The 15,791-nt window shown below is 38.9% G+C and overlaps 1 protein-coding gene across 5 annotated transcripts in view; it reads left to right on the forward strand.

Annotated features, from left to right (window-relative positions):
* Positions 1–15,791, forward strand: part of LOC111171145 (spermatogenesis-associated protein 31D4-like) — a 192,042-nt gene that overhangs the window by 34,514 nt on the left and 141,737 nt on the right. For all 5 annotated transcript variants that reach the window (XM_089913337.1, XM_089913335.1, XM_089913338.1 and 2 more), the window contains one exon: positions 5,897–6,008. The gene's annotated coding sequence lies outside the window, so the exon portion shown is untranslated. The remainder of the gene's footprint in view (positions 1–5,896; positions 6,009–15,791) is intronic.

The following is a 15,791-nucleotide window of genomic DNA, read 5'->3' on the forward strand; positions in this document are numbered from 1 at the left end:
ACTACTGAAGCCCGTGTGCCTAGAGTCCATGCTCCGCAACAAGAGAAGCCACTGCTATGAGAAGCCCATGCACCACAACGAAGAGTAGCCCCCACTCGCCACAACTAGAGAAAGCCTACGCGTAGCAATGAAGACCCAACACAGTCAAAAATAAATAAATAAATATTTTAAAAACTAGGGGGAAAAAAAGACAAATTTTAGGTGGCAAGATCTGCAGCAGAGACATTTAATGCCCATTGACTCTCCATTCACTCCCCCACATTTCTCACTGACCAGTGGACTGGGAACAGAGATGGAAGCATTTAAAAGTTGGTATGCAACCAGCAGCCCTCTCTTCCCTTGCCATTGCACCACTCCAATAAAGGAGGTCACATGTTACCAGTGGTGCAGATACAAGATGGGAGGACCTGTATCAACATGGTTCCATGAATGTCTGTGTGGAGCTCAACCCCCTTACACCAACACTGGATGTGTACCATGCTTCGGTGAGCGACTGATGCCCAGCAAGCCATCCCATACAGAATGGCCTAAGACAACAATTTATTGTTTTCTCTCCCATTTCTGTGTGTTGGTTAGGCTCCACTGGGCATTTCTTCTGCTTTTCTCACTTAGGGTCTCATGTGGTTGTAGTCAAAACGGTGGCTGGGGCTGGAGACCTTGGAAAGCTTGACTGAGGATGGCCTCTTTGCTGAGGTCTGGCACCTAAGTGCTCCTCCACGTGGAGTCTCATTCTCCAGCCATCTGCGTGTGGCCTCTCTTTGGCAGTGGGATGGTCAGACTTCTTATGTCATGAGTGACTTCAAATGCAGAGGCTGTCAAGATTTCCTAAGGCTTCTGCTCCATTTTCTTGGTTAAAGTGAGTCACGGGATCAGCGCAGAGACAGACCGGGAGGTGACTAGACAAGGGTGTGACTACCAGGAGGTAAGAGTCATTGGGAGCCCTCTTTGGAGACTAGCTACCACATACCACAAGTAAGGATTAAGCCTTTGTTATGTTAAGCCACTTAGATTTCAGGGTTAATTTGTTCCCTTGGCAAAACCTAAACTGACTGGTCCAGAAATTGGTACTGTATTAGTGAAGATAAGGTAGACGGTGCTGCAAAAATAAACCCCTAAATCTTAGCAGCTTAACACATGGGCCTCTGGGCGTCTTATGGCTCTCTAGGACTGTTGCTTTCCAATGATGACTCGGGGGTCTCGGTTACCAAAGTGATGACTCGGGCCACTTGCATTTTGTTGGTGCACCATCTGGAACATGTGGCTCCCAGCTCACCTGGGCAGGAGGAAAGGGGACAAGGGGAACTCATGGCTCTTAAGTACCTATTGGCCAGAACTAGTCATATGCCTCTTGCCCCAACTATAAGGAGGCTGGAAAATTTGGGGGAGCACATGGATATTTGGTGATTAATAAATATCTCTGTCATAAAGTTATATGGAGCTCTTTGCCTCTTTCGTTTTTCCTCCCTTCTCACCTCACCCTCTATAAAAAATTTAAGGAAAAGAGAGAGTTGGGGGCAGGAGAGGGAGATAGGAAGGAAGGAAGGAAACAGCAAGGGAGGGAGGGAAAGAAGGAAGCAGGAAGGGAGGGGTGGAAGGAAGGAAGAATACCAGAAGGAATTTACAGGATGCAAATACAACCATTAAACTATTAACAAAACTATTAACAATTACTGCTAAACAAAATCTATTAAAAAATAACTAATAGCAAAGGCTTTCACTGTGTTTTTAGCCGTTTTTTTTTTTTTCCTTTTAATCAGCAATGATAAGGAAACTAAACCAGATTAAGTGCTATCTTATTGGAGATACAAAGGCAAACAAGGGGAAAGAAGTGATTGAAGAGCACTTCAGAAAGCTCAGTACATTCAAATCAGCAGGGCCTGATTACTCACATCCAACGGCACTTAAGGAATTGGCAACTGTAATTGCAGGACCACCAGCCTTTATTTTAGAAAAGGAAGGTTGGACAGGAGAAGGTCCTGACAAGTAGAATCTGCAGATGGAGTATCGTTTTTGGTTGTTTTTTTTTTTTTTAACAGAGAAAAGCACAACTGTAGTAATTATAGACTATTCAGCTTATCTTGGATACCTGGGAAGATACAAGAACAAATCATCAAACAATCAATTTGCCACCATCTAAAAGAGCACAAGGTACTGGGTAGTAATCAACATGATTTTGTGAAGTACAAATTATGCCAGACCAATTTAATTTTACCAAGAGAGGGTGATGAGCCCGATGGAAGAGGGGAAAGCAGTACCTACAGTTGGACTTCAGTAAGGATTTTTTGTTTTCTTTTCTTTTTTTATTCCATCCCCTGACGTTTTCAGCATCAGCTCTCCAAGAGGATGCTACCTAGATCAGCAATTGGGCGGGCACGACTCTGGATGAGGCACTCAGAGTGATAAAAACAAACATTCTGCTCCAGGTTTATTAGTAATAGTTATTGTTATTTTAATCAGTTGATGTGGACAAAGAAGATGACAGTGGTAAAGAAGATGTTGAAATACAAACAACATTCTCTACTACAGAGGGGAAGTATGAGAGAAAAGAGGAGATATAAAAACCAATCTAAGAAATCCAGCAGCTAAATAATATGGGATCCAGGAAAGGAGAACAGAGAAAATGGCAAAAGGGAAATTACTAGAGAAATTATATAAGAAAATTTCCCAGGAAAGGACATACATGTTTACATTAAAAGAGCCCACTGAGGGCTTCCCTGGTGGCGCAGTGGTTGAGAGTCTGCCTGCCGATGCAGGGAACATGGGTTCGTGCCCCGGTTTGGGAAGATCCCACATGCCGCAGAGCGGCTAGGCCCGTGAGCCATGGCCGCTGAGCCTGCACGTCCGGAGCCTGTGCTCCGCAATGGGAGAGGCCACAACAGTGAGAGACCCACGTACTGCAAAAAAAAAAAAAAAAAAAAAAGAGCCCACTGAGGGCCAAGTACAGTAGATGGGGAAAATAAGCCACTTGGATACAACATTGTAAAAATTTAGAACTCTAAGAATAAATAAAATTTCTAAAAGTTTCCAGAGGGAAAAATTTGGCCACCTACAGAGAAATGAAAATTGAGCAGCCAAGTTCTCATTAACATCTCTGGCTGCTAGAAGATAATAGAGTGGTCCTTTCAATTCTGGGGGAAATTGAATTTAAAAATAATTTCTATATTCAGCCAACCTATCATTCAAAGAGTACAATATAGGCGTTTCACATAAACCAGCACTTGGAAAGTTTACTTCCCAAACTCCTTTCTTAAGAAGTTACTTGAATATGTATTCCAGCAGAATGAGGATATTATCCAAGAAAGAAGGCGGCGAGGGTCCTAATATTGGAAACGGAAGTAGAGTATAATACAAAGTCTTCCAGTTTAGAGCAGGAGAATGAAGAGCTCCAAAGGTAAGGACTCTTGGGCAGAGGAGAACTCCCTGCAGTTCATAGTGTGATTGAGGGAACAAAAAATAAAAACAAACAAAAAACAGAAAAGACTTGAGTGTTATGATAAAGTATATATTTAGACAATAAAAAAGACAGGCAATTAAGAATTCCAGAAAAAACAAAAAGCTAACTGAGAATGTTATGATCCAATTTTGAAGAAGAAGAATATGTATGATTTTCAATAATATATAGACTGTTAGAGAAAAACTAGTACATGGTGTTAAAACATTATCCTTTGAGTAGGTGAGGAGTTACGACAGTGCCCTCATAGAAAAGGAAATGGCAATCCTAGCATGCTCCTTAGCTTGGCAGTGCACAATGTTGTTGTAGTCTTACTAATGTAAGTACTTTGGCTTTAAACTCTTGCAGTCGATGGACAGAGTAAGGAAGATCTCGGCTATGTTGCAGAAAAAAGAGGCAAACGTTAATCTTCGTAATATGAAAGTATAGCTGACCGAAGGTGGGAAGTGCAAAATGAAGGAAATATGAAGAGAAGAATAGTATCACTGACACCCTCAACTTCTATAATGAGAAGTCAAGATACTCAGGTTTTCAGAAAGAGAAATTGAGGCATAACATAATATTTAAAGTTACAAGGGTAACCACAACAAAACTTAAAAAATAATGATATGACTACCCCAAACTGGGAGGCGTTGGGAGGAAGAAGAAGATAACATAAATGAGCTAAACGCTTATCTTTTGTAACTGGAGGCCACCCATAACCAAGAAATTGAAAAGAGGAATCATATATTCAAAGAATGTATAATTCATGAGTGATTCTTCATAGGCATACCTTGAAGGCCATGGGCACAATCTCAGAGCACAGGTATCAACCATCTCTATAGCTTAAGGACACATTATAGTGCTGATGATCTTGCAGCCATGGCATTTTTTCCCATTCCATTATCCATGCCCAGTTATAAGATTATACTTGCAGACGTAAAGCCCTATCTGCTTTAATGCTTTTTAAGTTTTTCTCAGAATTATCTCTAATATTTCACAGAGTACTCTCTCCAAAATTAATAGCATGGTATATGGCCGCGTGGCCTCTTTATGGTATTTTATGATATCTAATTTCTGTTCCCCAAGAATATATTCTCAGAATTAGGGTTTTGCCTCCACTGGATGAAAGCTTAGATGACCTTGTTATAGGAGAAAAACTATTTTAATGTTATAACTCTAAAAATTAAAATAATACAAAAGTCACTTGAATCACTTCTAGACGTTCCTGTGCATTTAAATAACAGCATGGTTAACAAGCTCCTGTTAAATGATGGCAGATGCAAGTAGAACTCTGCTGTAACTTCATAACTGAGGTCCAACAAATTCAGTCGTGTAACGTGTGGGACCCACTTAGTGCAGAGTTCATGAAATGACCAATGTGAACTGGCTCCAGGAGGACAGGAGCCAGTCACCAAACTCGGCCTATCCAAATTTCCATTATCAAAGAGTGTGTAATTACAAGCTCCACTGTACTTCTGATTACTGGCTAGAGTGGCATGCCACATAGCCACACACGTAAACTCAGTTGCCGTACACACTGCCTACTAGCTTTAAATTATGCAATTCTTGATTACTCTTGGCAAGAGTTAAACTATTACAAATTTCACACGAAATTGGTACTTACCTAATAGGCCAATTACACTATTTCAAATATTAATTATTCTAATTTATCTACAACATGAGTGTATTGTAAAAGAGGGGTATTTACTTTTTTAAATTAGGGAAAGTCAGGGGGGTGTTTGCAACCAGAAGAGCTAAAAGCAAAAACCTTTAAAACTGTTCACAAGAGGTGGAATTAGGGTTGGGGATGGATCATCATAAGCTTCTCTGTATCATTTCGTGTATACTGTTTAACTTATTGTAAGGTGTATTTACTACTCTAACACAGTAAGTATTATAGTAATTAGATTCATAAAAACAGCAACGGTTGCCACTCTTAATATTTCTCAGTGACTGGTCCCTGCAATACTTGTTAGAAATGCAGAATCCCTGGTTCCAAACACAGTCCCAGTGAATATGACCCCCTCTACTGGGGCCCAGGAATCTGCATTGGAACCAGTGGTTTAGACCCAGATCTTACTAAAGGCTCACTTGTATGTCTTCTTCAAGCATATTTCAGGATTGAACTTCTTGTGAAACCATCACATGCTGCATTGCCTTCTGTGGTGTTTACCATATCCCAGCATCCTTCCTTGCATTTCTGTACCACTAAAATGAAGAAAAAAAACCAAACTGACCTCACTGTCTCTCTCTTTTGGTGTATGATATTATCTAGGGGAACAGCATTTCTCTTCAAGATCCTTTAAGCTGTGCAACCTCTTGAACATGGAACAGCTAAGAAAATCTCAGTTTTAAAATTCATGACAATGACTGGTTTCTTAATTATGTAAGGAGAAAGATTTTGAGACTGTCTTTGTACCTTATTTTGGTGCTAATCATTTTTTCTCATTCCCATGACTGCAGGAATATTGATCTCAGCGTTACTTTGACCATTAATGAATTATGATGGCAATAAGCAGAGACGCACACCTCCAGCCTCCTGGGAGCTAAATCTTCTGCTACAGCGTTTGTGTTTGTAAGTCAGCACCTGTGTGATCCATATTCTAACTATTTGTTATTCTCCTTTAATTACATATTGGTGGTGGTCCATCTGTAGCCTGAGAGCAACCAACTGGAGACTCAAAGAAATTATTAAAGCATTAACTTTAAATTAGAAGGCCAAAAGGAAACATATTGGGTTTGTTCCTACCAATTCCAGTATGATGTTTCAGGAACAGTTATTCCCTTTCATGTCAAGGAAACTTGGGTCTAAAAAGTTAGTACAGAACTTTTATTTTCAGAGAAGTTTTCACCTTAAATATTTCCTGTGTCACCAGTATTTCTGTTAGCATCAGCTTTACCTCATCTGTCAAATACCATTTTGTTTGGCAGGTGATACATTTTAAATCCTGTACTTCCTACTTTGTCCTGATCAGTCACTCAAGTCGGGGTTTAGGGGATTGTAGATGGTCAAGTCGGTCCCCGAAAACTTTTCCTTTTAGCATTTTGGCGACTTTTTATTTTGACATAATTTCAAATATCTATAAAAGTTTCAAGAATTGTACAAGAAATCCCCTTTACTGAGATTCATATTTATATCTTGCCCCATTTACTACCTCTCTTTCTATGAATCTGTCTATATTGCACACTCTCTTTCTTTCCTGACCCATTTGAGAGTAAGTTGAAGACTATGTACCCGTTTACCCTGAAATATTTTGGTATTTTCCTAAGAATAACATTCTTTTTAATAACCATGGTTTTATCAAAATCAGGTATTTTAATGATATAAACCACAGTCCAAATTTAAATTCAGGTTTTCTCAATTGTCCCAATGATGTCCCAGTAATTAGTTGTAAGCTGATTTTTTCCCCAGACCAGGATGTAATCCAGGATTGTGCATTGTACTGAGTTGTAATATCTACTTTGTTTCCTTTAATCTGGAAAAGTTTCTGAGTCTTTGTCTTAACCTGACATTTTTTAAAGAGGGAAGATCAATACTCCATTTTTTTCCTTTGTCTTTCTTTTTTGGGGGGGTGGGGGGAAGACTCTTCATTCTGGGTTTGACTAGGATGTCCTCATGTTTAGACTTGGGTTATGTATTTTTGGTGGAAATACCATTGAGGTGAGGTCCTGTCCTTGTCGGTGTACCATATCGGGGGTACCCAGTGTCCATTTGTGATGTTAACTTTGATCACTTGACTCAGGTACTTACTCTACTGTAAAGTTACAGCTTTTCTCTTTGTAAATTACAAGGGTTTTGTGGGGAAATATTTTGAGACTGTCAATATCCTGTTTATAAAATTTTTTCTGACTACTTTGCACTGATTGATGATGTTCTAACTCCATAATTCCTTCTAGATTTATTAGTTGGCATTTTGCTGTAAGGAAGAGCTTTCCTTCTCTGCATTTACTTTTTTTGCTTATTTAAGTCTGAACTCATGGGTTCTTAGGTTATTCAGTGGGTTATAATCTATTTCTGTCCTTTTTAATTTTGATGCTTAAATTTTCTCAAATTTGGCCAATGACAGCCCCTTCAATCTGTTTGTCTTTTTGACATGTTTCCATGATGCTTTGAAGCACTACCTTAGTTTCTGTAGCAACTGGCTCATCTTGTATTCCCTCTGCCCCCTCCCTGGAATTAACCGTTTCTCCAGTGAGCCCCCAGGTGAATTTTGGTAAGAAAATCAAATTTATCTTTTGTGCCTGCCCCTCCCTTTTTCTCTTACCTTTCAGTAACCTGTCCCATGAGTCCCTACTGTGATTTTCAGTATCTCTAGTTAGAGAGGAAATTCTGATAAATTCATTCACCTTAAAATTGTTTAGGAATGATTGCATGACCCTTCTTAGAAATGTTTGCATTTTAAAAAAGGAAACCAGTTAGAAAGCAATGCTCAATTAAACAACAATATTAATCACAGAATGTTACTGGTGAAGGAGACTTTAGATCACAGGGTCACAGACTCAGCCCCCCTCAGCCCCCTAATAGTTAGCGTGAATGTGTGTGCGAAAAGCCCAGTGATGTCAGCAACAGAGTGGTACAGACTGGGCTGAACTGGAGGGTGCAAGCCCACCTAGTGATATTTAAATTAAAATAAATAAATAAACACTGGGCAGACCAAGCAAAATTTGTTTATTATCCTTATTTAGCAGAGGGCGGTCTATTAATGACTTTTGTGTTAAAGTAAAACTAAACTAATGGTTTTAACACTGTGCTTGGGGGAGCCACCAAGATGCTTTATAGAACTTTCCTGGGGGTTCTGGAAATGCTGTGGACAGATCCACTCTCGACCTTCCAATCCTCTTCAGCCAGAGTCGCTTCCTTGTTATCTGGTTGATGTGACAGGCACTGTGCGAGTCTCTGTTTGAAGGAAGGGATCTGTGGATTTTAAAACAAGTTCAACAATCACTGATGTAGTCCAGCCACCTAACCTTGCAGATTCTTGCAGATAAGCAGACTGAGGCCATCTGGGGATAACCAGTATTGCCATGATTGTTATTGGCAGAGTTAAGCCTAAAACCCAGGTCTTCTGATGCTTGGTCCAAACTTTCTTCCTTACATAAAGTTGCTTCATCTAATGGTGGAAAATCAGGTGCTAGTGGCGAAGGTTATCCTAATGTCGTATCATGTACACAATAGGCCGTCTCTAAGTAAAGATGTCCCTGGTTGATACACAGCCTTTCATGCTCTGAAGACAAATACCCGTCCTGATTCTAGAGCTCTAAAAATTGAGCTTGTGAGTGAATATTTAGTTAGAAAAATCAGGTCATCAAACACTTTAGTCGCTGATTGCATGTTAAAATGATACTTTCATCCATAAGGAGGTATGATTTCTAATAAATACATCAGATAATTTTTTCAAGTATATTCTTAAAACTCCTGGAAGATTTTTGCTAATTGATAGAATATCGAAGACTATTTCCTTTTCCATTCTTAAGAAATCATCTTTTACTATGATAAAGTTTTTCATTTCTTCAGTTAAAGTGTACATGCTTAAAAGAAAAATGGTAAGATCTAGTATAAATCACTACATAGACATCATAAATCATTTTAAAGAGGACTGTTTTAGTCAATGTAGAGTTCTACTCAAACCTGTAGTTCTATTACAGTATAATATTTAACAGCTGGCAAACTCTTGCCTAAGTACTTTACTTTTTAAATTTTTAACCTTTATCTCTGCAAAACTTAAAACTGGAGTAATTTTCTGAATGCTCTCACAAGCCAGTTCAAAATTCCTGCGTCTCTTTCATTTTTCAAATGAAACAGAGCTTTATCTTCAATTGTCTAGTTTATTTTTCTTGGTAGAAATAATATTTCTCTAAGGTTTTAAGAGGAAAAAATAGTATTAAAATATAAGTTGAATGTTAACACTTCTGATTGTTTCTAACATCCTGATATGATTAAAAGAAGACAGAGAGGCCAGGAAAGTCCTTGCAAACTAGATTTAAAATATTGCTCATTTAAAACTCTAAGTTCAAATGTAGTTCTGTTCAAGTATAATTCACTACTGGTAAATGCTAAATTGTTCTTGAAGCAAGCATTACTTCAACTTTTGTGGATTATTTTCTTAAATTGTAGACTTTACCATTCATTCCTTTCACTTTTTATATTATTCCCCTTCTGCTCATTTTGCAACAGGGGAGTTTTTGGTTTTATTTTTTTAAAGGAAATACTAAACGTAATGAATGAAACATATGTTATTACTGAGCCTAAAATGAATTGCATTAGCATTAGTATCTTTTATCTAATAAATTATAGTGTATATATATGCTTACCTATTAAAAAATTTTAACATGTGGATGCTTATATTCTAATTAGTGTTCTTTTTTTCTATCAAATAATTTATCACTGGATTTGTCACTTTACTAAGCCAGTTTATTATTGAACATGTGAGTTTTCCTCTCTTTTTATTAATTTCATCATCATAAGACTATATGCATAATTATTCTGTTTCATCAAGAAACAGTTTTAAATGCTCACAGCGTTCATCGATGTATCCAGTTGTTTGTTATTCTTTCTTTCCTTTCTCTTCCTTTTTCTACCTTGAAGTTACCTTTTAGCCATAAGAGGCAGGTCACAGGCAATAGACTTTGTCTGTAAAATATAATGCCTACTTCACGGGGCTATTGGGAGAACTAAATACAATAATGGAAGCTCCTAGCACAGTGCATGACATCAGTATTTACTTTACTTTTTGGTCCTTTAAGGAATTGTACTTCCACAAGTTTGACAAGTTCTCAAAACTGCTGTTCTGGGCAAAATTTCACTTTCAGTTAAATGAAAGCCTGTGAGTAACTAAGTATGGCTCTTTGTCAGGGTTACATTTAAATGTAATAGGTAGATTTAGAGTTTTGCCAAAGATGGGAGCGAGACAGCTTAGTGTGAAGGGAGGAGCCTTGGTCATGGGACAGCTACTACCCCCTCAGTCACTGACCTGCCAGGTGACCTTAGCCACTTTGCTTTTGGGCTTCAGTTTCTTCAGCTGTATTAGGATGTGGACGGTCTCCAGGGTGCTTTTGGTTCTAAAACCTGATGATTCTACAAATGCAGCACTTTTAAAAAGTGGATTTATCCTTGTGGTGAAAAAATTCCTGGAAGATATATATCATCACATTCATGCTGGGGGTGCCCAAGTGATGGCAGGAGGGATGGCCTTCTTTCTTCCCCACTTCTCTCCCTCTTTTCTTCCCTCCCCATCTCCTTCCCTTCTTTCCTTCCTTCCCTGACATGTTTCTTCTTTCAGCAATTATTTATGGCACCTTCCATGAGCCAGGCAAGAGTGAGCAAGAATGTTTCAGTCCAGCATTCATAAAGCTAATAGTCTTTTTATCTATTTCTTTTCTTTTTCCCCTAAAAAATGTCAAACATATAGAGAACCAGAAGGAACAGTAACTTGAACATCTATATCTCCTAGATTTACCAACTGTTAACAACTTTTATTCTGTGTGTGTGTGTGTGTGTGTGTGTATATACAACCATATGTATATATATACACACCCATATGTATATATATATGTGTATACACACACACACACACACACACACACACGTTTTTCTGAACCATTTAAAAGTGCAGACACCATGCTTCGCCTGTAAGTAACTGAACATACATCTCCAAGAATCAGTACAGCCTCACAAGTAACCATAATACCATTATCACACCTAACTTAGGTGCCCCACCCCCAAATTAGCACCAATCCTATAGAATTATATAATGTCTATTCCATATTCAGATTTCTTTAATTATCCCAAGAATGTCTTTTATTGCCCTCTTCATCAAATCCTGGTTCACCAATCAAGGTTCACACGTTAATTTGGTTTTTATTCCTCTGTCTCTTTTAATATAGAACTGTTCCCCCACTTTTTCTTTGTAATGACATTCACTTTTTGAAAAGTGCAGGCTCATTGTCTTACAGAACATACAAAATTCTAGATTTGTCTAATTGTTTTCTTATGGTGTCATGTAACTTATTTCTGTATTCTGTGTATTTGTTGTAATCTGGAAGTCTAGATGTTTGATTAGATTCATGTTAAAAGTTCTTGGCAAAAATATTTTATAGGTGAAGTTGTGCTACAAAGTTATATATATTTGAAGTTTTCTACAAAGATCATCTATTACTAATGATGAAGAACTAGAAATAAATTTAAATTTATATAATACATTGAATATAGTGGAAAAAGCATGAGTTTGCTAGCAGAGGCCTGGATTTGAGTACAGATTCTATTCTCTCTAGCACCTTGACCAGATTAATTAGCCTAGTAGTTTAGCTCTCCACAAAAGACCAGAGAAGACAGAATCACTCCAGGAACCTTCTTGAAATATGCATGCTTGTCCCTCCACTCCACTCCCTGGTATTTTTTTTAAAAGGGAGACTTTTTTATACCACCCCTCATCCCTAGGCCACCCTTCTCACCCCCACCCCAGGCTTAAATGCCACCAATTCTGTGTGCCAGGTGTCCTTATCTGAGAAATTTGGAAAATCTCTACCTTGAAGGGTTATTGTAAGTGTTGGAGATTAATAATAACATGTGTAAAGTATATAGCACAGAGTCTGCCACATTATTATATGCTCAATTCACCACCACTGTTATTGTTATTACATCAGTAATTTGCAAAGAAGGGAGAGAGAATTTGAAAAGGGACAGGAAGTGGTATAGTACAGAATATTCAGTTTCTAAGTGGTTACTTCAAAAATCTTCCAAGAGTGTTTGTGCTCATGCAGTGACATCAATAAAAGTTCAGCTGAGACAGTGCTATGACACAGTAATCATTAACATTTATGCAGCCCTTTACAGTTTACAAAGCACATCCACATTCATTATTATGTTTGATATATGCCCTCTTTCACGAAGATCAGCTGTGCTTAATGCTTCGCCCAAGGACACAGCGTAATCAGTGGGGGAGCTCAAATTAGGAGTTCTGATTGTGGAACAGACTTCTTTTGCTGAAAATGTGCAGCCTGGAACAGACACCAAATGTCTCTTTTCTAAATTCCTGACCAAGGGACTCTTTCCTTATGGTGTTGGTTACTGAAATGCTTAGTTTAAAACTCTTTGAGTCTATTTCACACTTATAGCTCCTCATCTGTCGTATTTTATCTGTGTTGGGTGACATTTCCTGTACTGTCGTGCGTTGTCACTCAGACAGAAGGCTTTAGTTATTTCTTGCTCTTTGCTCTAACAGAGAGAAATACTGTTTAATGAATCTGAATTAACACCATCAGGTGCATATTAAAAATGCATTCGAACCTTTCAGCTGGACTAATTTCCTTCCTAACATTGTGTAGCACTGGGCAAATTAAAGACTCATCCAGAGATTGGCCCTTGTTTTTTGAAGCAGTTAGAACTGGTGTTTCTTAGTGTTGACCTTGATATTTTTTACCTGGTCATGTATAGCTCTTTTTTGGATAAGAAAAATATTACTATTTTAAACAAAAACTGACTATCTTTGGTTTAGCAAGCTAGTGTAGCAGAAAACACCTTAGGGGAGATGACTCATTCTTTATTATTCAGTTTAAGGTATTTTCTAGTTTCTTTTTTGTATCACAAGATATTTAGAGTTATATTTCTTTTTTTTTTTTTTGCGGTACGCGGACCTCTCACTGCTGCTGCCTCTCCCATTGCGGAGCGCAGGCTCAGCGGCCATGGCTCACGGGCCTAGCTGCTCCGCGGCACGTGGGATCTTCCCGTACCAGGGCACGAACCCGCGTCCCCTGCATCGGCAGGCAGACTCTCAACCACTGCACCACCAGGGAAGCCCCTTGTGAACGTTTTAGTTAACTTGTTGCTAGTGGTATCTACATTTCTATTCATATTAATGTTTTAGCATAATTCTGCCATGTCCAGGGAACAGATTCTGTGAGATTTCAGTCTTGTAAAAGCAGCTGAGACTTGCTTTGCTGTCCAGCATTTGTCAGTTTTGTAAGTGCTCCAAGTGCACTTGAAGAAGGAAATGTTTTCTGTAGCTATTGGTAGGAATGTTCCTTGTATATCAGTTACACCGTGTGTTAATCTTGTTCGAATCATGTGTATTTGCTGATTTGCTTTTTTTTTGCTTGACCGTTTGCTTACCCTATTATTTCCCAAGGGTTAAAATGTGTGTTAAAGGGACTTCCCTGGTGGCACAGTGGCTAAGAATCCGCCTGCCAATGCAGGGGACACGGGTTCGAACCCTGGTCCAGGAAGAGCCCACATGCCACAGAGCAACTAACCCCGTGCACCACAACTACAGAGCCTGTGCTCTAGAGCCCGCATGCCACAACTACTGAGCCCATGTGCCACAACTACTGAAGCCTGCGCACCTAGAGCCCATGCTCCACAACAAGAGAAGCCACCGCAATGAGAAGCCTGCACACTGCAACGAACAGTAGCCCCCACTCACCACAACTAGAGAAAGCCTGTGCTCAGCAACAAAGACCCAACACAGCCAAAAATAAATTTTTAAAAAAAAGTGTTAAAATCTCTCACTAAAAGTATAAATGCATTTCTTTCTTCAGTTTTTGATATATATATTTTTTGGAGGCAAAGTTATTAGGTGCATACAAAATTTAGAATTGTTCTGTCTTGTGAACATAACTTTTTCTCAGAATGAAGTGTCCCTCTTTGTCTCTAGGGATGCTTTCTGCTTCAGACACTACTTTGGTACTAATACAGCTATACTGTGTTTCTTCTGGTTAATATTTGCATCCTTTCTGTCATCCTTTTCCTTTTTCTCTCTGATTATTCTCAATCTTTTTAATATTTCACATGCGTCTCTCCTTAATATTTTGGCATATTTCCTTTACATAATTTTTGCTCATCTTTTAAAATTAAGTTGTAGACATTGTGAGTTTAGCATACATCTTCCCAAATAATCCCCTAATATCATCTAATACCCAGCCCATACTGAAATACCCACAGTTGTTCATAAGGTGACTTTTATAACTGTGTGGCTGCAGTTATAACTGCATTTGACTGTGTGACTCTTAGTCTTTCAAAATCTAGAATAAGCTAACTTAATCGATACACTGTTGTACCAAATGACCATAAGGAAATGAAACATATTTTAAAGATTACTCTTAAATATATGTAAGAAATATAGTCAGTACATCCCATTTGTAATAATAATCTGAAAAACACAGAAAGTAGAAATGAAAAAATAGCAAACACTTTTATATCTTCCACCAGTTGTGAGCATGGCTACCTTCCTGGTATTATATTTATCTATTTCTGATTTTTGAAGAAATCTTAGTCTGTTTCACATTATATGCTCATTATAGAGGCTTGGAAGTGAAATTTCTGAGACTAAAGGCATAACCTCTTTTAAGGCTTTCCAGGACGGTGTTTCAAAGTTTAACAATCCCAATGTGCCAAAGCTTACTGCCTTAGAAGGGGTGTCCTCCTCAAAGCAGACACCACATGGGTAATTACTTATCATGGATATTTAATTGTCGTGGATAATTTGTTACCACACATCTATAGTGGAGATATCCTGTGGTAAAAACTGAAAATGCCAGATACCTTCTCAGGCTCCCTCGAAGCTAAGCCATCAGCATGTAACCTGGGATTAACCAGTCAGATCAGCCCCCTTCAGACTTTCAGACTGAAGCCATTTACACAAAGAAGCAGGCACAGTGGAGACTCCTTCTGGGGGTTATAGGGGCAGCCGCTTCGAGCAAGTCAGCATCTGATATTCAGTGCTGAGGTAGTGATTCAAGCCATGAGGTCCAGCATTCAGTGGTGGTGGCAGCAGTGTCCTCACCAGAAGGACTCTGGCATGATTTTTGGCTCTGGTCTTGGCCAATGTCTTATTCTTTCCCATTTCTTGAGCCTGGTTGTCCAGCCTTCTCTGACCCCCTGTCAAGTCTCAATATCCTTTAAGAAATACTTCTCTATTGAAACCAGCCAGAATTTGATTCTATTGCTTACAAAAAAAGAACTTGACTAACTTTCCATGCAGGGATTCTCCCTTCTATATAGCAGGACCTATTTCAAATGCAAGGAAAATTGGCATGCATGAGGGAGATCAGGGAGAGCAGAGAGGGCTCAGCAAGTTAACTTCTCAGGACTTGGAGTTGGGAAGAGTCTAGTTGAAACAGGGTCAATATTGGAAGGAAGGTAAGAGCAGCTTCTTAAGAAGGTAACATTTATCATTCTTGGGTACCTGACCTGGTTGTCAGCAGAGTGATTGCAGGGCCAGTTCAGGAGTCCAGCCCTTGTAAATGTGACACCAGAAATGTTAGACCTCCAGATGGGTGGTAAGCCAAGTGGCCTTGGTTGAGACTGTGACTGTGCATCTGAGACTCTAGGTGAGATAGAGGGACAGTGGCAGATGAAGCTGTG

The sequence above is a fragment of the Delphinapterus leucas genome, chromosome 6, assembly GCF_059928025.1.
Source record: "Delphinapterus leucas isolate spDelLeu-1000000601 "Yukka" chromosome 6, BTC_Dleu_Yukka2, whole genome shotgun sequence".
NCBI classification, from domain to species: domain Eukaryota; kingdom Metazoa; phylum Chordata; class Mammalia; order Artiodactyla; family Monodontidae; genus Delphinapterus; species Delphinapterus leucas.